Raw genomic sequence first — 20394 nt, 5'->3', positions numbered from 1 at the left:
GAGGATGGGACAGGCATAAAGATACAGAGGGATGCGGGAGGGTCACTGTTTGACAACACAGCAGGGCAACATGGAGACAGAAAAAGTCATCTCGTTCTGCTTCCTGGTCCCAGGATCTTCCTTTCTGACTGAAACAGGGCAGAGCCACATATTGTATTGCTATTGTGCTGTACAGTTTACAAGCACATGCCTCCAGCAGTCTTTCATTAAAACCGTGCAGTGCACCAGACCCCCATGTCAGTGCCCTGGACTCTCCCCAGCCAGGACTCCTGCTTATCCCTCTTCTGGCGCCAAGCCAGCCCTGACTTCTGTTGGTTTCCTTTTAACACATTTTAATAAATATCTGAGACCCCCTGTGACAAGATGGCACAGGGCTGGCAGCAGGATGCAAAGGTAGAAAACTGAGCCGCTATGTTCACACCTCTGAGTCCAGCCTCACTCCCCATAGCTGCACTGGTACCAACACCTGTCCGCTCCCAGCCTCCCGCCATTCAGCAGGCTCCTTATGAGCCTCTGAGTTCAGCCTGAGCGCTGCCACTCACCAACTATGTGACCTCAGGAAGGAAATGTGTTCTCCTAGAGACTGTTTTCTCATCTGCAAAATGGGGATAATCCCTTTGTCCTGCCCACATCAGCATGACTATTATGAATCCTACAGACAACAGTCACAGAAGACTTTGAAGAAATTAAACATAATATAAAATTCAGATGTCAGAAAGGGTTTTAAATCCCCCAGCTGGTATGAATAGCAAGCATGGGAAGCTTTAGGCACAATGGGATGTCTCTCCCAAGGCATCAATGGTGGGGTTCTAGAAGCTCATAGAGTCCTTCTCAGCTTTATTCCAGTGTTAATTAAATTCCTTGGCCACTGGGAAGGGACTAAAAGACCATCCATAACCAAAGTGAGTAGCCCCAAACACTCACACAACTTCCTTCCTGTCTCTCCTCAAGTGACTTGTTTTTACTGGAACCCAGTTTCCTCTTCCTGTCTGGGAAACTCTGTTTACAAAGACTAGCTCTGTACAGAAAGCAAAAAAAGAAAGCTCTTTCCACCAAATGGCCTTGGGGTTTCACCAGGTTATCCTCCCTAACCTGAACCAAAATAGCTCATGATGCATCATGTATGCTTGGGGTGGGACTGGGGTGGGGGGGTCTTCCCCATATATCTTCCCAGGAGAACCCATTCTGCATGTTTGTCTGTAAAAAGCAATCTGTAGGGATGCCTCTGTAGGCAAATGAATTTGGAAAAATATTCATTTTGGGGAAACTCCATCTCCACCACACTTGTTTACAATATCTAGACTCCCTTGCAAGGCTGTCTTCTAGAGAAGATCTCCTTGTCTCACACTTCAATGCACCGCCACTGCATCTACTCATCCAAGTCAAATTTTCTTTCACTGTGTACCGCTCCACCCCAAGGTGACAAAGTCCTGAGTGTGTGACCCCAGACACAGCTTTTCAAGCTTGAGTTTCCTGACTTGTAATATGGCTAATAATGGCAGTATTAGCCTATGATGACAGAGCTCTTTGTATCTGCCCTCCCGCAAAGAAGCTATGAGGAGGAAGCTCCTACTGTCTTCATTTCACAGATGAAGACACTGAATCACATGATGGTAAGTAATTCACCCAAGGTAACACACCAGGAGTAGAGCCAGAATCAAAATACAGGCACTTTGCCCTATGGTTTTAAGCAATATTCTATACTTGTCGACCCAATTCATTGGCATGTTTTGAAGGTCAAAAGAGATAACTGGAAAATGGTAAGTATTTAATAAATATTGCTATATTATTGGATGGAAATACATGTCAAAGCACCTGTTATAGTGTCTGATTCATCACAGGCCTTCAACTTATGTTAGTTCCCTTCCCTTCATCCATCATCTCAAAGCAATGCCCCTGACCATCATCTTCCCTCAGGTAGCCCAGAATGTGCTGTTTGAAGGTTACTCCTGAGAGAGTTATAGCACTCAATAAATCTTTCCTCAAAACAGAGTCTTCTGAGTAATTGAATCATTGAGGGGGGGCGGGGATCTGCCATTTTCTAGCTAGTGCTTTAGCTCAAAGGTTCTCAGCCATGGGCACAAGTGTCATCAGTGCAACACAGAGTTTCTGTGATAGTTTCTAAGAAACCTTGATTTTTGGTGAGAAAGCATGTTATTTTTCATGATGGAACTCCAGAGTAATAGTCTTATCTTTACCCATTGTCTTCTCCTCTTTCACTTGATTATCAAGGATAAAGAAAGGAATTATATAATGATAAAGGGCCAGTTCTCTAGGAAGAAATAACAATCCTTAATGTGTATGCACCTAACAACACATGAGGCAAAAATTGATACGGTTGCAAAGAAAAATAGAAGAATCTACTATTACAATTCAGACTTGAACACCCTTCTATAAAAAATAGATTCCAGCAGGCAGAAAATCAGTAAAGATACAGTTGAACTCAACAGTGCCATCAGTTAATCCTCAAGCTCACATGGGACATTCACCAAAATAGACCACACTCTGAGCCATAAAACACACATTAACAAATGTAGTGAAATAGAAATCATACAATATCTGCCCTCAGCCACAGTGGAATTAAACTAGAAATCAGTAACAAATAGATAGCTAGAAAAATCCCAAAATACCTGGAGATTAAGCAATACACTTCTAAATAACACATGGGGGGTCCCAGCTCTTCAGATGAGGGATAGGCATGCTGTGCAGTTGGCCAGAACGTTATAGGCTATTGGACCTGTGGATGAGGAGGAGGAGCAGGCAGAGGAGGGCTGTCTTGATTTGGTCCCCATTGAGATGAAGGAAAAGTCTAGTCCTGGTGCTAAGATCCCAGTCACAATTATCACCGGGTATTTAGGTGCTAGGAAGACAATACTTCTGAACTATATTTAGACAGAGTAACATAGTAAAAGATTAATAGTTATTTTAAATAAACTTGAGAAAGGAAGTGCAGTGGATAAATCCTTAGCTGTCAGCCAAGGTGGAAAGTCCTACCAAGAAATGTTAGGACTTAGAAACGGTTGGTTCTGCTATTCAGTAAAGGACGGTGGCCTTAGAGCTAATGAGAATTTGATGCAGAAGAAGGAAAATTTTGATTACATACCATTAGAGACCACTGGATTAGCAGATCCTGGTGCTGTGGCTTTTATGTTTGGGGTTGATGCTGAATTAGGGATTGATATTTATCCTGCTGAGATCATAACACTTTTGGATTCAAAATATGGATTAAAACATTTAGCAGAAGAAAAACCTGATGGCCTTATCAATGAGACTTCTAGGCAAGCTGCTTTGGCAGATATCGTTATCATTAAAAGAACAGACTTGGTTTCACAAGAGGATTTAAGCAAATTAAGAACAGCCATTACATCCATAAACGGAATGGGAAAAATTTTAGAAACACAAAGATCAAGACTTGATCTCTCTAATGTATTAGATCTTCATGCCTTCAGTCTCTGTGGAGTAAGCTTGCAGAAAAAACTCCACTATGTGCCAATAACACAGTCTCACCCTGATCAGAGCATTGTTATGGTCACATTTAAGTATGAGGAAATGCAAAGGAAGAAAGTCTAAATGTGTTTGTTCAGAATCTTCTGTGGGAGAAGAGTGTGAGAAGCAAAGATGGAGGTCATATGACTGAAAGGACTGATATTGATCAAACACAAACCAAAACCAGGGATCGTCTAAAATGTCCATGAGCTCTCTGATTTGGAGGAGACTCCGGTGAACAGGGACAGTGACACTGAGAGTACAAATTGATTGGTTCTTTTTTTTTTTTTAAGGTTTATTTATTTTTGAAGGAGAGAGAGAGAGACAGTGTGAGTGGGGGAGGGGCAGAGAGAGAGAGAGAGAGAGGCACAGAATCTGAAGCAGGCTCCAGGCTCTGAGCTGTCAGCACAGAACTCACAAACCGTGAGATCATGACCTGAACCGAAGTCGGATGCTCAACCGACTGAGCCACCCAGGTGCCCCTGATTGGTTCTTATTGATGGGAATTTAGACAAGGATACCCTTAAATAACTATTTATAGCTACTGTGACTGAAACATAAAAGTGGACAACACATTTCAAAGAAGATCAAGTTGGTCCATAGCACTAGAAACACTCCTTATCAAAAAGATTGGATGATAGGGGCGCCTGGGTGGCGCAGTCGGTTAAGCGTCCGACTTCAGCCAGGTCACGATCTCGCGGTCCGTGAGTTCGAGCCCCGCGTCAGGCTCTGGGCTGATGGCTCGGAGCCTGGAGCCTGTTTCCGATTCTGTGTCTCCCTCTCTCTCTGCCCCTTCCCTGCTCATGCTCTGTCTCTCTCTGTCTCAAAAATAAATAAAAACATTAAAAAAAAAAAAAAAAGATTGGATGATAAAATTGGGAATAATTTCCTACTGCATGTGTTTCAAGCATCTATTCTTTGCATTACTTCTGTTACGAATTCTAGCATATTTTCAAATAGTGCTTATTTTATGGAATACATAAAATATGGTAAATAAGTACTGTAAAATATTTGACATTCATACAACAAAACATAATGTCCTCTGGAAAATACATACATACATACATACATAACACATAGGTCAGAAAAGAAATCTCAAGAGAATTTAAAAATATTTTGAACTAAATAAAAATACAATGTATCAAAATTTGTCAGATGCAAAGAAAGTAGTGCTTAGAAAAATGTTCATAGTACTGAATACATGCATTAGAAAAGAAGAAAGATCTAAAATCAATGATCTAAGCTACCATCTTAGGAAACTAGAAAAAGGAGGAAAAGAAAGAGCAGATCCAAACTATGCAGGGTTCAGTTCAGAATTCCACCTGTGTTGGCCTCCCTGAGCTCCATCCTCAACTAAGGAGGTTCCTGGGCTCTGTTTCTGTTCTGCCTCCTCTGTGTAACACCTCCTGGAACTTTTCTCCAAGAAGTAACCTGGGAAGCATTGATTTCTCCTCTCTCATGGATCACTGTGTTGAGTTGCCAGCTACCCAGTGTCATGTACTACCAATGTTTCACAGCTTTGTCTGGTCTCTAGTTGTTTAACATGGGAGGATAAATCCAGTGTACCCATTAGTCCATAGTGACCATGCTATTTCAAAGCTCCCTTCTCACTTTCTTTGTCACACAGTTAGCAGTTGGGTTGGCCTCACTACAAACAGACTAATTTCTGTGTGAGAATCACAGTTATGAACCACACAGGGACCCAAATGTTTCGTATGGTTGGTTTCTTAGGGACCACCAACAATTCACATTTCGCATGTGTGTGGACACGTGTGGCGTGGTGGCAAGCTGCAGGCTTGCCTTCTAGGTAGCAAGGCAGCCTAAACAGCTAGAGGTTACAAAATATTTTCAGGTTCTGGCCCACGGTGATCACAGCATATATATTTAGCCCTTGCATCTATTACATCAGTGGCTCCATGAGTATGTGTGTGCTTGCACACACACGTGCACGCGTGTGCATAGGTGTGGGGGTGTGCACATGCGCATATGTGCATGTTGGGACTTCAAGGTGGATGGTAGGAAGTCGATGCAAAAATTTCCACATCTTACTATTTTGTAACCTACTTTGTGCTATGTGCCACACTTGAAATACGTTATAACTTTTAATCTTCACAATTACCTTGAAAAACAAATGCAACTCTTATGCTCATTTTACAGAACTTGAGTTCAATGACAGGTTCCCCAAGGTCATGCAGTGGATCTGTGATGAAGCCAAATGTTGAGCACACAGTCATCTCTCTTCAAAGCCTTGTGTACTTTATCACCATGCTCTCCTGGCTTTTAATTTTTCACTTCCTGTACTGCCTAGAAAGATGGTCAACACATGGCTGGGCCTTAATAAATACTTTTGCATTTACTGAATCTTAAGGTATATTACTTTCAAAACTATTTTTAACGTACTTGCTGTGTCCTCAGTACTTAGCTCAATCACAGTGCCTAGCACACAGTAAATGTTTAATAAATAACTTTTGTTTCAATAAACAATATTACATCTAAATAGGACATAGTGCCATGGAGTATGACAACTCATGTTTAATGATAGATGGCATTTTTTAGCCTTACTTGCAAGCACTATTTTCCCATTTTAATATAATTTGCTTTTTTGATTTTATAAAGATAAAGCATCGCTAGCAGAAAAGAATGCTTCCTATGACCAATTCTTTCTTTTGTAACCATAAAAGTCTAATTACTCAGCCCAAGAGGCACTAAGTTCAGTACTATCTATTTCCTTCTTGCATAGATAAGTTGTATAACAATTTTGAGAAAACAACCTCGTGAGTGTTGACAAAGGTGGAACAAGGAGGAAAAAGAAGGGAAGTGAAACTTGTTTTTGCTTCTCTGGTGCCCATTCACCTTCATCCTCTCAAGAGCCTTTGGATTGTTTCATGGAAAAGTAGCCCTGCCCCCTCTCAATCTACGTGTTCCTGGAGGTTCACTCCATTCTCCATCACCATGACCCCCAAGCTCCAGGACTGGGCACATGACCTCAACCTGACCGTCTGATCTATCCATACGGCATATGGCACAGTAAATTGTTCAATACCTGACTCGCTCTGTTCTATATTTTATCAGAGTTAGGCCAGCGTGACTTAATTCTGGGATCTTTAGTAAAAAATATTGGGAAATAAAAGTTTTCTCTTTTCTGGATTGGAACTTCGTAAGATATGGACCTGGAGCTGCTGACATCCATTTTGTCACACCAACATGAGCTGGCCTGAGAGTGTCACTTATGCAGAAGAAAACTATAATTTCTAATATTAACCTTTAGGCCTATAGAACCAGCCTCCCTTGAACCAAAATCTACTCAGAGTCATACAGGTGGCCTAACAAATCCCCTGTTACGCTCAAGCCAGTTTGAGTTTCTATCATTTATAACCCAGAAGCTCTATGGAGAAGGAGACCAAACAGCTACTGTGTTTCACTTGCCTGGTGAATACCATTTCACTTAATTGTCACAAATCCTTAGGAAGTAGGTCTTAGTCCTCTCCGTTTGATAAATAGGAAAACTAAGACCCATGGAAGTTAAGAAACTAGGCACAAATGGCTAGGAAGTACTTGAACTTGGATTCACTCCTACTCTTCCCTGGCTCTAAAATCTAGGTCCTTCCAACTACTGAATACAGCAGGAGCAAACTTCTGTGATAAATCATCCTTTCTAGTTGAGTGTTTCGAAAGAACACTAAACAAGGGAGGCAGAGTCCTGGATCTATCTTTCTTTCTTTCTTTCTTTCTTTCTTTCTTTCTTTCTTTCTTTCTTTCTTTCTTTCTTGCCTTCGGCCTGGGTCACCATACCTTTCATATGATCTTGAGCACTTTTCCTTTCTAAATCTCAGGGGCTTTTTGTTTTTGTTTTGTTTTGTTTTTGTTTTGGTCTACAAAACCATGGGGTTTGGATTATATACTAATGATCCAAGTTCTTCCCAGCTGTAAAAATGTAAAATGTCAATTCTTGACTATTTTCCTGAAATTCCCAAGTTAGGTACTTGAGGAACCAGACATTAAAGCAAGCCAATAGGCGAAGCTTCCCTCCATGAACCTTCTCTCCTAATTTGGTCAAATGGATGAGGTATGTGTAATTAAAACTGCAAAAATAACAAGCTTCCGGCCAAGTTCTACCCTCACTTAACCATACTCTTGGGGGTTGATTTCAGGGGAGGGGAGGGGGGGCGGGGAGCGGATGTTGAACCCAGGGTGGAATTTGGCCTGATATGTGGATTCTTATAATTTCCAAATGATGTCAGTGCACTTATTTGAGAGACTGAGAAAGTGCTGAGTTTAGTCTATTCGACTCCATAAAGAAAAACTGAAAACCGCTGGGCTAGGGCCAGTGTCGACCAACGTTATAAAGCCAAGAACACTTTTGGCAGGGCAAAGTCATTCGGGGACGATAGTACCCAATTCCTGTCGATTTATGGTTGTTGTCTTTCTTTCTGATTAATAGTTTGTTCTAAGATAGGGAATACTACCCCTGTACTTGTCAGCTGGCTCAGAGAAAATGGATCTGCTAAAAAGTTTCATCGTCTGTTGATCCCAGAACCATAGAGGTTATAGAAATTTCAACAGCTGCTAAGAGGGGCCAGAGTTAAGTGCCCATTCAGAAGAGTCCATCAAGCTATTGAAAAAAAAAATCTGTCTAGTCGATGCAATTCAAAATAGAGCTTTGATTCTAATCAGACAAATAATGGCTTTGTATTCTTGTGTCTTTTTGCTTTTGAGTTGGTCTCTATCATACCAAGATGGTATATGTGCAGGGGTCCCTAGAATTCCAACATTTGACCTTTATTACCCATACCTTCCTCCAGGCAGTTCCTAATATGGGAAACTATAGTGGGTGAGAGGAGAATAGGAATGACAAGGTGTGTGCAATTAAAGGCAGATGCCCTAGATTCAAATCTTGTTCACTCACAAGTGAGAAAACCTTGGGCAATTTTTTTTTTTCATCTGGGGGGAAAAAAATGGGATAATAATAGTACTTTATCACAGGGTCATTATAAAATGATTTACTTTATGCAAAACACTCACTGTTTGGCACATAGTATGCACTTAGTAAATGTTAGCTAGTATTCCTGAAGAAGCTAGAAAACAAAACTGGAGCACCTGGGTGGCTTAGTCAGTTAAGCAGTCGACTTTTGATTTTGGCTCAGGTCATGATCTCAGGGTTGTGAGTTCGAGCCCTGCGTTGGGCTTTGCGCTCACAGCACGGAGCCTGCTTTGGATCCTGTCTCCCTCTTTTGGCCCCTATCCCACTTGCACTCTCTCTCTCCCTCTCCCCCCTCCCAAAAATAAACATTAAAAATAAAATAAAAATTTTGTAAGCTTAAAAAAAAAGGAAGCAAAACCAAATGTATCCAAGGTAAAAAAAAAGTTTATTGAGACCAATACCTAATATATCCAATGTAACACTCAGTTAAGACTGAGGGAAGCTTACAAACTAGTCTAATTGCCTACAAAGACCCCTCCTCCCAACTACAATTCTTAGGTATTATCACCTTCTGGCTGGGCCATATGATCCAGTGGACCAGAGTTTTCATGACAACATTCAAGAGAGCACACAAAGAAAGCAAAAGACAGGAGAAAGTAGTCAGACATTGAGAGATCTTGGCTCATCTTGGTGATGTCCCTCCTATCAAAGCAGCAGCAAGAAGTAGAAAAGAGGATAAGAAAGACAACTACTTAACATTTTAAGAAATAGTGATCATGTCCATCAGTAAATATAGCCTAGTCCATGTCCCAGAATCTGGCTAATCAGATAAGCAACTCTTCCTCATCTAGAGAATGGGGGGCGGGGGGGTGAGAAAAGAACAAGGGCTGAGACATCTTTCCCACACCTATATTCCCCCTTGTTTCAGTGATTCTCAAAATATGGAGGGTGAACCATCCACAACCTACTCACTTGGGATGCTTGCAAAAATGCAGAATCCTGGACTATAGACAGACATACTGCAATGGTTAACATTGCATATTAATTTGAGTGGGTCATGGGATGTCTACATATCTGCTTAAGCATTATTTCTGAGTGTGTCTGTGAGCGTGTTTCTAGAAGAGATTAACATTTGAGTCAGCACCCTCCTCAGTGTGTGTGGGCATCAACCAATCCACTGAGGAACTGAATAGAACAAAAAGGCAGAGGAAGGGGGAATTCTCTTTTTCTGTCTGACTGGAGCATCTCTCTGAGCTGGAACATCAGTTTCCTCCAAGCCTCAGACTAGGGCTTACACCATGGGCACTACTGGGTCTCAGGCTATTGGGCTACGAATGAAACTATACCACCAGCTTCCCAGGTCTCCAGCTTGTAATTTGGGGACTTCTTGGCCTCCATAATCATGTGAGCCAACTTCTCATAATGTATTTGTATCTATATCTATATCTGCCAATATATCTCTTTCCCTCTCTATATGATAGATGATCGATAGATAATAAATAGATAATATATAGATGATAGATAGATAGATAGATAGATAGATAAGGATATGTAATCTATTGATCCTGTTTTTCTGACGAACACTTACTAATACATGTATTAGAGTGGAATCTTTTAGGGTGAATCTCAGAAATCCGCATCTTACAAGTTTGCCAAGTGAACCAAAGTTGAAGAACCATTTATGTTGGGGAACCTGGGTGGCTTACTCAGTTAAGCACCTGACTCTTGGTTTCAGCTCAGGTCATGATCTCATGGTTCATGCCTGCTTGAGATTCTTTCTCTCTCTCTCTCCCCTCCCCACTGTCCCTCCTGAATTCTATAGATAGATAGATAGATAGATAGATAGATAGATAGATAGATAGATAGACTTAAAAAAAGAATCATTTATTCAGTTCACTATGAAGTCATCAAAGAGTGGAGGTGGTATTATGAAGTGTTTTTGATGAGTCCTGTTTGGGCACTGCCTGAGAGGAAGGATCTAGAAGGCCCAGCACCTCTGTGAGCCAGGGTGGAAATTACACTGGGTCAGCTGGTATGGGATCTCGTATCTATCGTGGGCTTAGCTGTTCAAGTCTGTACACATCATGGGCTTTGACTGCGTCCCTCGTTCCTCAGTTGTCAATGAATAAAAAAAGCTCTCCCTTGCTTTATTCATAGGATTCTTATGAACCTCAAATGAGCTGATGTATAAAAAAAAAAAAACCTGCAAAACTTACACAACACAATGAATTATTTATTCCTGTGAACTCAGAAATACCCACCCTTCCCAATTTTCCTGCAGTTATGGGGAACCAGAGGTTTGTGTTTTCCCCTCAACAGGCTCTCCACAAAGATCATATTCACCAGATAATTGCAGACTTCATTTTATTCAGCTTGTAGATTCCATCATGGGATGGATGCCCATAACTAATGGGAATATACCTCACCATTTCAGTCCAAAACTTTAAAATGTCTATCTTCTCTCATTAATATCATTAAATAGTTCTTGCATTTTAACCTTACTGACCTCGCTCTTGAACTCCAGGCCTGGATTTCCAGTTGCAGCCTAGTAGCTCCCCTTGGATATGCTTTTGCATAACCCCAGAACCTCTCCGTGTCCCAGACTGAACTCGTTTTCCATCCTGAACACATTCCTCCTGCTGACTTTCTCTTTCCTATTCATGGTCTCACCATCCTCCCAGCTCCCCCAAGTGAAGAACCCAGAGTCAACATGGAGCCCTCCACATCCAATCGCTCTCCATTGGGAAAGAGTGTCTCACTCACAGGTTCTTTCTTCTCTAAGCCCACCACCACTGCCCCCCTTCTGGCCCCAATCTATCACCACATTGGCTCAGGTTCATGGCTGTGCAATAGTAAAAATGTTGTAAAGTCAAGCCTAGAGAGTCGGCTCAGAGTTGAGTCATTCTTAAATAAGTGAGCATAGCAAGAGGACAAAAGACATCAGCTGTGTTGACACATATGTGCTTGTTAGTTGACAAGACCCAGGGGAGGATTTTGGAGGTCTTTGCCCCATGGAGCCTCTGCTTTGGAACACACTGAGGGTAGTTCTAGCTGAAATTGAGAGAAATCTCTCTCCTGGGAACCCTGAGAGACACTGAATGATTTTGCTTGTTTATCTCACCATCATTATATCTTTTCCTGAAAATAAACCACATTCCATGGACAATGTTGGGGTTATATTTTTGTCCCATAGTAACCCCCTAAGGATGCAGGACAGGAAGCTGGAAGAAGCTGGTCCACAATGGAATCCCTGAGCCACTGTGATGGCCCTGGCCTGCCTCCCCGTGGACTTCTGGTTGTGTAAGATGAATAGCTCCCCTGTTATTTACTGGTCAACATTGATCTTGCTTGCAACCAAATGCAATCTTGACTAAGAGTGAAAAAGATGGATCTGGAACTTGAGCCATAATCTGTCTGACCCCAACACCTGTTCTCTTAACTGTTACTTTATACTGTGGCTTATCTGAGGCAAGGGCTATACAAATGGAGAAGAAATGAGATGTCCTAACATGGCCAAAGCTAGCAAGAGATACCCTACACCTGGACGGCCACTCTAAGAGGCACCATCCATAGCCAGTCACGTCCAACTTGAGTGCCATTTTCAACATGCTAGAAGACGATGTAGTCATGTCTTAGGGATGGAGTTGGAGTAAAACGCTGATTTGGTTTTCACAACTTGCTCCGGGCTATTCCTTTCCTTTGACCATCCCCCAGGCCTTCCAACCTGCACCTCTACCTCAGGAAATGTTATAAAACCAGGACCTCAATAACTGAAGGCACAGCCTCCATCAGCATTTGAACCAGATGGTCCTTCCACTCAGGGTGACAGAAAGGAATCCTCTTTGCCTTGTGTCCTAGGAAACAAGAGGCCCTCATCTAATGTGATCTGTATCTGTACCCTGTAGCCTGGCATCAAACGAGAAACATGGACGAAAATAAAAACAGAAGGTAGGCAGTTTCAGACTAATCAGAACCTTGCTTCCAGAGCATGCCTACAGGGTCTGAATGAAAGAAAATATCACAGCAGAGAAAAAAGAGGCTGAGGGGAGCTGGAGGGAGAGAACAGCCAGCTGACTAACAGCGAAGGAATGCATCATCAGCTTTTATCAGGTTTGACATGGCATCCGTCCTCTGTAGCAGGCCCCATTCTCCAGTGTTTACATTTGTCACATCTCCTTTCCTTCCAAACAAAAGATGCTTGACAGTCTGAATGGATAATTTGTAAGGTGCCACAGCTCTTCAGTCCACCACGCATATACATTTTTGGATGGGGAGAGGGCAATTGGAGGGCAGCAGCTACATTTGGGGGGCAATGAGGCTGTGATACCCCTGAAACATGCCCAGCGCAGAAAGAACCGGGAGCCACGATCTCCATCATGCAAAATTAAACTAACGACCCTCTCACCCACTGCAGAGGTCAGCGTGCACCAGAGCCCAGGAGGGCAAGAATGAGGCACAAAATGTGTCTGCAGGAAAAATTAGTGATTTTGACTTTCTGCCCAGACTAATAAACTTCTTTGTGTTTGCAAAATTCTCGTTTCAGCTTTGGTTGTCCCGGCCTCATCTACTGAGTGAAAAATTACTTCACATCCCTCCTCTCGGATGCTTAGAACAGTTAGAGGTTTGCCTCCATTTCTGTAATAGAATTGGAAGGAGGTGTATGGGGAGTGCAACGTGAGCACAGGGTACAAGTCTCCACTGAACCTTGCATCCTTCATTAGAGTTTTGGCCACAATCACCGGGCCTGATTAAGTATATTTCACTTTTGCAAATAACCTCAAACTGTTGATCGGCTACTTGTTTAATCAGCCTCACTATGGGAATACCAAACTTCCTCAGCTCAGCCAATCAGCATATTTATTGGAGTTATTGTTCTGAGCAGACACAAGACCTGACAGAGATAGGACCCAGGCCCTTAAGGCCTCACAGTGGAGAGAGAAAAAAAAGTGAATGCAGATTTATGTGTCAGTGCATGTGTGAATTTTTCTTGAAAATGACTCTTTTTTTTAAATTTTTTTTAAACGTTTATTTATTTTTGAGACAGAGAGGGACAGAGCATGAACAGGGGAGGGGCAGAGAGAGGGAGACACAGAATCTGATACAGGCTCCAGGCTCTGAGCTGTCAGCACAGAGCCCGACGCGGGGCTCGAACCCACGGACTGTGAGATCATGACCTGAGCCGAAGTCAGACACTCAACCGACCAAGCCACCCAGGCGCCCCGAAAATGACTCTTTTACTTGCACCCAAAGGATCTGGGATGCAGTAAAATGTTATAAGAGAGAATACTGTCTACTAAGCTCTGTAAACAACCAGGATGCTTGGGTGAAGGATTGACTCTCAATGAACATTGATTTCCTTATTTGTGAAATGGAAATGGTATGAGGATTAAATAAAATAACATATAAAATCATTTAGTGTGGTGCCTGGCACGTGGTAGGTTATCAATACAGTTTACCTATCACAAGGAAGGAGGCAGAGAACAAGAGGAAAAAAGGCATTGGTGCAGGGAATTTTTCTAGAAGGTATCACATTTTTTGAGTCCCAGGTGCTCTGGGGCTAGAGAAGTCAAGGAAGGCTACCTGGAGGTAGTGAGACAGGATTTGGCCCTCGAAGACCAAAAAGGATTCAAATTGAGAGAATCAGTGAGTGTTGGGTCAGAGCTAGTGTCAGGTAAAGGTAAGGGAAAGGATAGAAGCTAGGTTAAGGGTAAGTAAGGTTTAGTCTTAATGTTAGAGATCCAGGCTAAGGAAACAGTAATATTCTAGCACAGAGAATTAACAGAATCCAGTCCAGTAAATGGCAGCAAGGAGAAGTGGCTAGGGCAGACAGCCTGTGTTGCCTAACAGTGGGTGATGAGTTAGAGAGAGTCATGGATCAAAACAAGTGGTTTCTCCAGAGTGTTGTTAGAGTAGGCTCCCCTAGCCCACCTGCTCTTTTATGCACGTTTGTGCAAGCTAATCCAGGTCAGTGTCTGTGCTCATCAACAACAAGGGCAGTACTGTTTCCATCTCAGTCTTCCCAGCAATCAGCCCCACACCAAACACTCACCCCAAAGTCCAAGCTAAAGAACAGTCTCTTGGAACCATGGAAGGGGAAAAAGTCACTCCAAAGCAATAGCCCCTCATATTCTGCATCTATCAGCCTTCCACTCTCTTCCAGAAGACATTGTTCCCCACTGCCCTTACCTTTGCTTTGTGATATTTTCACGCAGCGAAGAGAGGGCAAGGTGTGCCTTCTCTTCTAAATCTTTGACTTCTCCTTCTAAAACCACTTTTGAGATATAGGCTGCTCTAGTCAAAGGAATAAAGAAACAGGGATTTTTTCAAATGCAGGCTCTGCCATCTCTACAGGTATGATTTATGGTTAAGTCTTTAAACCTTTCTCTCCCACATTTTCCTCATATGTGAATCTGAGTGTGAATGATTACTTTATCAAGCTGCAGTGAATTTCAGAGAGTTACCATTTCTGGTGCTTTTCATCCATTCACCAAGATCTGTGTGTCCATTTCTTTTCTTTCTGGGGCCACTTTTCCTTCACAGTGAGTAACTTTGTTTTGCATTTCTTATAGTACATGTCTAGCAACAATGACTCTGCTCAGCTTATCTTTATCTGAAAATGTCTTTATTCTGCCTACATTATTGAAGAATATATTTGACGGATATAGAATTTGAGATTGATAGATTTTTTTTGGCACTTTAAAAATATTCTTGCACTGGCTTTTGGCGTCCATAGTTTCTGATGACAGGTGTGCAGTCATATGAAACATTTTCTCATGTACATAATGTGCCTTTTTTTTTCACTAATTTTAAGATTTCTTTTTTATCTTTTCTACTGTTTGGCTATGATGTACCCAGATACAACCCCCCCTCTTTTTTTAAGCTTATTTATTTATTTTGAGAGAGAGAAAGAGAGAGTAGGGGTAGCAGCAGAGAGAGAGGGAGAGAGAGAATCCCAAGTAGGCTGCCCACTATCAGTGCAGAGCCCAATGCAGGGCTCAAACCCATGAACCATGAGATCATGACCTGAGCCAAAGTGAGACACTTAACTGACTGAGCCATCCAGATGCCCCCAAATGCAATTCTCTTTGATTTTATCCTGTTTCAGTGTGCTGAGCTCCTTCCCAGAATGTTCACCATTGCTTTCACTATTGCTTCCTTAGTGCCTAGAAAAGAGCCTGGCTCTGCACTCTGATGCTCAGAGAAGTGTGCTTTTCCCAAGTCATGTAGCTATTGGGTTTTAGGAGTCAGAATTTAGAACTCCTCATTGACTCCCTGCTAGTGTTTCTAGAGGCCAAACTCATGTTGTGTCTCTTGTATTAGTTGATGTGCTTTCTCTACACCTGTCATTTCCCAATTAGGGAGTTTGTGACATTCTCTCCATTGGTCTATTTCCTTTGGAAACAAGACCTGGTTTTAAAGTATTTAGGGCACCTGGGTGGCTCAGTCAGTTGGGCGTCTGACTCTTGGTTTCAGCTCAGGTCATGATCTCACAGTTTCATAAGTTTGAGCCCTGCATTGGGCTTTGCACTGACAGTGCAGAGCCTGCTTAGGATTCTCTCTCTCTCCTCCATACCCTCTGCCCCTCCTGTACTTGCACCATCTCTCTCTCTCTCTCTCTTTCTCTCTCTCAAAATAAATAAATTTCTAAAAAATGTAAAAAATAAAATAAAGTATTTAATTTGCATTGAATTAACAGTAACCTTAAAATGAGACGAGCTATCTCTCCTCTACATGGAAATATTAGATTCTGTAAAAGGGACCTAGCATGAGAGAAACTTTAGTCTAATAGAATTTTACTTTGGAAACCAGCAAATCAAAAAGTTTTAAAACTATGTTCAAATTTATTTCTTCTGTTACCAAGCGGGAAAACAAGCATGTATGGAGCCATTTTTTATTTGTATCTGAATGCACTTAATAAATACCAATTTATGCATCATGATTTACTAGATAAATCAAAGGAGCCCCACTTCTAAGTTCTTTCACATGGGAGTACCAGGTACAGAGAGGTACCAAAAGAATGAAATAGGTAATTGAAGCACACTTGTGGAATATTACATTTCTAAATCCTTCACGAGTTTTTCAAATGTACTCATATGCATAGTTTCATTTGATCTTCTGACATTTCTGTGAGGAGTGTGTGATATCTATTATTACTATTAAACCTACATTTTACATTTAAAGCTTGAGGGAGTTATTACTAGTTAGAAGAAGACCTAAGATTTAGATTCAGATCTTGTAAACCTAAATCCTATCTCCTTAGGGTTCACCAGTCTGCTTGAAGGAGTTATACACAGACCAGGTGAGATATTTGCTCCAGCTAGGACGAGAGTTGGTAATTTGAGTATGAGATGGGGCAGTGCTATTGAATGTTCATATTTACATGAAGTGAGATGGAATTGATCAGGAATACATGAGAATGTGCAGTGTGCACATGACATATACACATGTATACACATTCATGTGCATATTTTTTATATGTGGACACATACATACATTCACATACGTGTATGTGATATACTTGGGGATTTGCATATATATGTAGTTGGGGAAATCTTAAAACATGACAATATCATAAGCTGATTAGATGAAGAAGAGATAAGTTGAACTCTGAGAGAAGAATCAAAGAGCAAAGAGGAAAAGTTAGAAGTAAAAACATGAGAAATGGTCCCAGCTGCCTGTCAGTCCATTTGACAGGAATAAACAGGGTTTTGCACTCCAGACACCATTATCTCTTCACCCACATTGACCTCTTTCCTTGATCATGGCACTCTTTCCCACTGAGCCTGGATACAGCCACAGTCCTCCTCAAAACTGCGCTCCAAGCAGCCACTGCCAATAGATCAGAGATAGCACCCAAGAAGCCTTCCCAGGACTGCCTTAGGAAATCCCCACTGACTTTATTCTCAGCAATATTTTTAATTGAGCACAGTAAAGCATGAGGATCTCCCCTTTAGATTTCTTCATTCAATGAATGATTGAGTTGTCAGTTTGATTTTTTCTAAAGTTAGTTCTTCTTTCTTCAGATCTTAACTTAATTTTCACATCCCCCAAGAAGCTCCCTCACAATCCCATTTATAATATAGTGTATTTCCCATTTCTTTATCTCAATAGCTTGTTTCCTTCTTTCACAGCATTTATTTTTTTTTGGTTACTGTGTTTTCTGTCTCCCTTGCTAGACTGAAACAAAGGCTATGTCTGCTGAGCTCTCCCTTGTATCTCTAGCACAGTGTGTGTGATCCAATGATTCAATGAGCACATCAGCAGATGAACAAATGAATGAATTAACTTCATGCCTGACCTCAATTGGCTCAGAGTCTAAGGGTGAGAGGCTCTCATGTGAACAGATAAATAATGTTATCAACACCGTCAACAAGCCCAAACAGCACCTGAGCAAAGTGCTGGGAGAGAACAGAGAGAGGGCACATAGAAGACTTCCCAGAGAGAGGATTCTTGAAGGGTGGGTAGAGATCAGCAAAGCAAAGAAGCAAGAAAGGATACTGAAGCTCAAAGGAAAATTGAAAATAATAGCACTGAGGGTGAATCTGAGCTTGAGAGAGGCTAAAGCAAAAGGAGGTGTCATTGGGGTAGGAATGAATGAGGCCAGCAAGGAGGCCATGGAGGCCAGGAGAGGTCACATCAACGAGGACCCCTAGCTGATAGCTTCTTCATACATCTCTAGCCCAGCACCCACCACTCTGCCTCTCAGACTGCTTCCCTAGAAGCCTGTTCATTTTTACAATGAATGTGCTTCTCTTTGGTAGACAGTTTAAGCCCAAAAATGGAATAAGATTATCTTTGTGTTTATTTTAGTCTCACTTTAAGGATTTTATCTCTAGTAAACCCACCATCATGGGTCACCATAGCAGGACATGATAGGAGGAGCCACATTGAAAAAAAATTAAGAAAAGGAAAGAAAGAAAGGCAATTATTTTCCCCAACCCCATTAAACTGTCATGAAGTTATTCCTTATTTACAAATGCAGATTCATTGCCCCAAGAGAGGAGGGCAGTGAGGTACAGGACAGTTTTGGTGTCTGGACTTTGGGGGAAAATTTTCAGGGTTTTATGAAGAATTAGCTTTCATACTAAACTTTATTAAATTCTATCCCTGAATTCTTTCCCCTTTGGAAAGGACCTCTCAGCCATTAAGCCTGGAGAACAGCCCATGTCGGATGAATTCCAAATGAAATGTAGTGAAGGGTCTGGAATCCTCTGAGCACAGACAACAGAAGTCTCATTAAATGTGTATAGACACTCTCAACAAAGCCCGCCTCACTTATAGCCTGGAGAGACTGGGGTGAGGCCTGGTCAGGGGTCTCACAGGCACACACACAAAGAAGGTAGCAAGGAGAAAGCAAACACCACTCTCCCTCATGAGAGTTTCTTTCTCCAATCGCAAAGGGAAAATCACTTGGAAATGCCAATTAGCCTCACTTCTTTTTGTCCATTTTAATTCTCTTTCCCTTATCACATCAAGATCTGTGACTGCTTAATCTCAACTCAAACTCTGGTCAAATATTAAGAGGCCAAAAGTGGTTAAAAAAAAATCTGAGGGAATCCCTGGCCTGGGACCCAAGTATTTAATTTACCTTGATGTAATAAGTAAATTGGTAATCTCTTTTAAAAAAATAAAATTGTGTCTTTGGACAAAAAGAGCAAATCCTCTCATTTTCACCCCTTTCACCCTCTCCAGGAAGCAGAAATAATTAATTCTCAGCTGCCAGCAATACAGAATATATATATTTGGGGGCTATTTTTTGGTCCTATTTTTAACAGGAGCTTTTTCCTTAAAATATAACAAATATTACATAGCTAGTAGGTAAACCCTTATTCTCTTTGCAGACCCAACAATCTCGCACCACATAGATTCTGTGAAGTTTGATTCTAACACAAAAGAACAATCTAGAAGTCATGTATAGAGGGGCAGGACTACATGTTGAGAGTTCCTTGGAGGAAAATTAGCAAGAAAATATTCATTAGCTAAATTAGTACAGAGTCCTTTGTTGATGCTTACTAAATAGTACCTATTAGGATATGTCTTCAAAGCTCACACCTGCAACTTGTTCACACCTTGATGTTTCTAGAATTGCAATATGTCTTACAATTAAAATGTTCATTTGCTTAGTGTAGTAGTACTTCTTTTGTTCCTGCAAGCTATTATTAAGTTGAAAGTGGATTTTCTTATAAGTGACACATGAATATTCAAGAAATTATTAGAAATTATTACAATTATTATTAAAGTGAAGAAATGACACAGGGAGACATGGAGACATCATATGGGAAGGAACTCTGGCTGGTGGATTAGTAAATGAACAGTTAAGTGGCCAGATCATGAAGTCTGTTAAGTACAATACTTGGAGTTTGTAAATTTATTATCTATAATGTTTAATGTGTTTTGAGTAATGGAAACCTTTATATACCTAGAGACATTTATAATAGTGACATGGAAGGGAGACAGTGGATAAAGAAATGAGGTGTTAGAGAAAGGGAAAAAAAGGCAATTGAGGATGTCCTGAGGAGAGCTAAGGGAACTTGAGCTAGAGTAATTTCAATGTCCAGATGGGGAGAAAGAGCAAGATTTGAGGGATGCTGGGAATGGAGAACTCTTACAATTTTGTGACCCACTGGACATGGACAGGCTTCCTTGGTTTCCCATTGATGGGAAATCAGACATAGATGTTGAGGTTCCTTAGTTAGCATGAAGTTTGAAATGGAAAGCCACAACTAGGCCTCCAGACTATGGATCTACTACAACCTTTGGAAGCCCTGTGCTCTGCATGCCTACTAAATCTGTCAACCATTTAGCCTGAGACCCCCTAGAGTACAACAGGTATGCCAACACATAAGGCATCCCTGGAGATGAGAAAAATGGTTTCTCATGCTACAGAGACAAGTCCTTTTTTTTTAAGTTTGTTTATTTATTTTGAGAGGAACAGAGACAGTGCGAGTGGGGAAGGGGCAAGGAGAGGAAGAAAGAGAATCCCAAGC

General features: G+C 41.4%; 1 pseudogene; it reads left to right on the top strand.

Annotated features, from left to right (window-relative positions):
* Positions 1-1514: 1514 nt before the first annotated feature.
* LOC102968242 overlaps positions 1515-20394 on the top strand; it is a 60058-nt pseudogene continuing 41178 nt past the window's right edge.

Source organism: Panthera tigris, chromosome B4 (genome assembly GCF_018350195.1).
Source record: "Panthera tigris isolate Pti1 chromosome B4, P.tigris_Pti1_mat1.1, whole genome shotgun sequence".
NCBI classification, from domain to species: Eukaryota; Metazoa; Chordata; class Mammalia; order Carnivora; family Felidae; genus Panthera; species Panthera tigris.
Note: the sequence above shows the minus strand (reverse complement) of the source record. Positions and strands in the feature narration are given on the sequence as shown.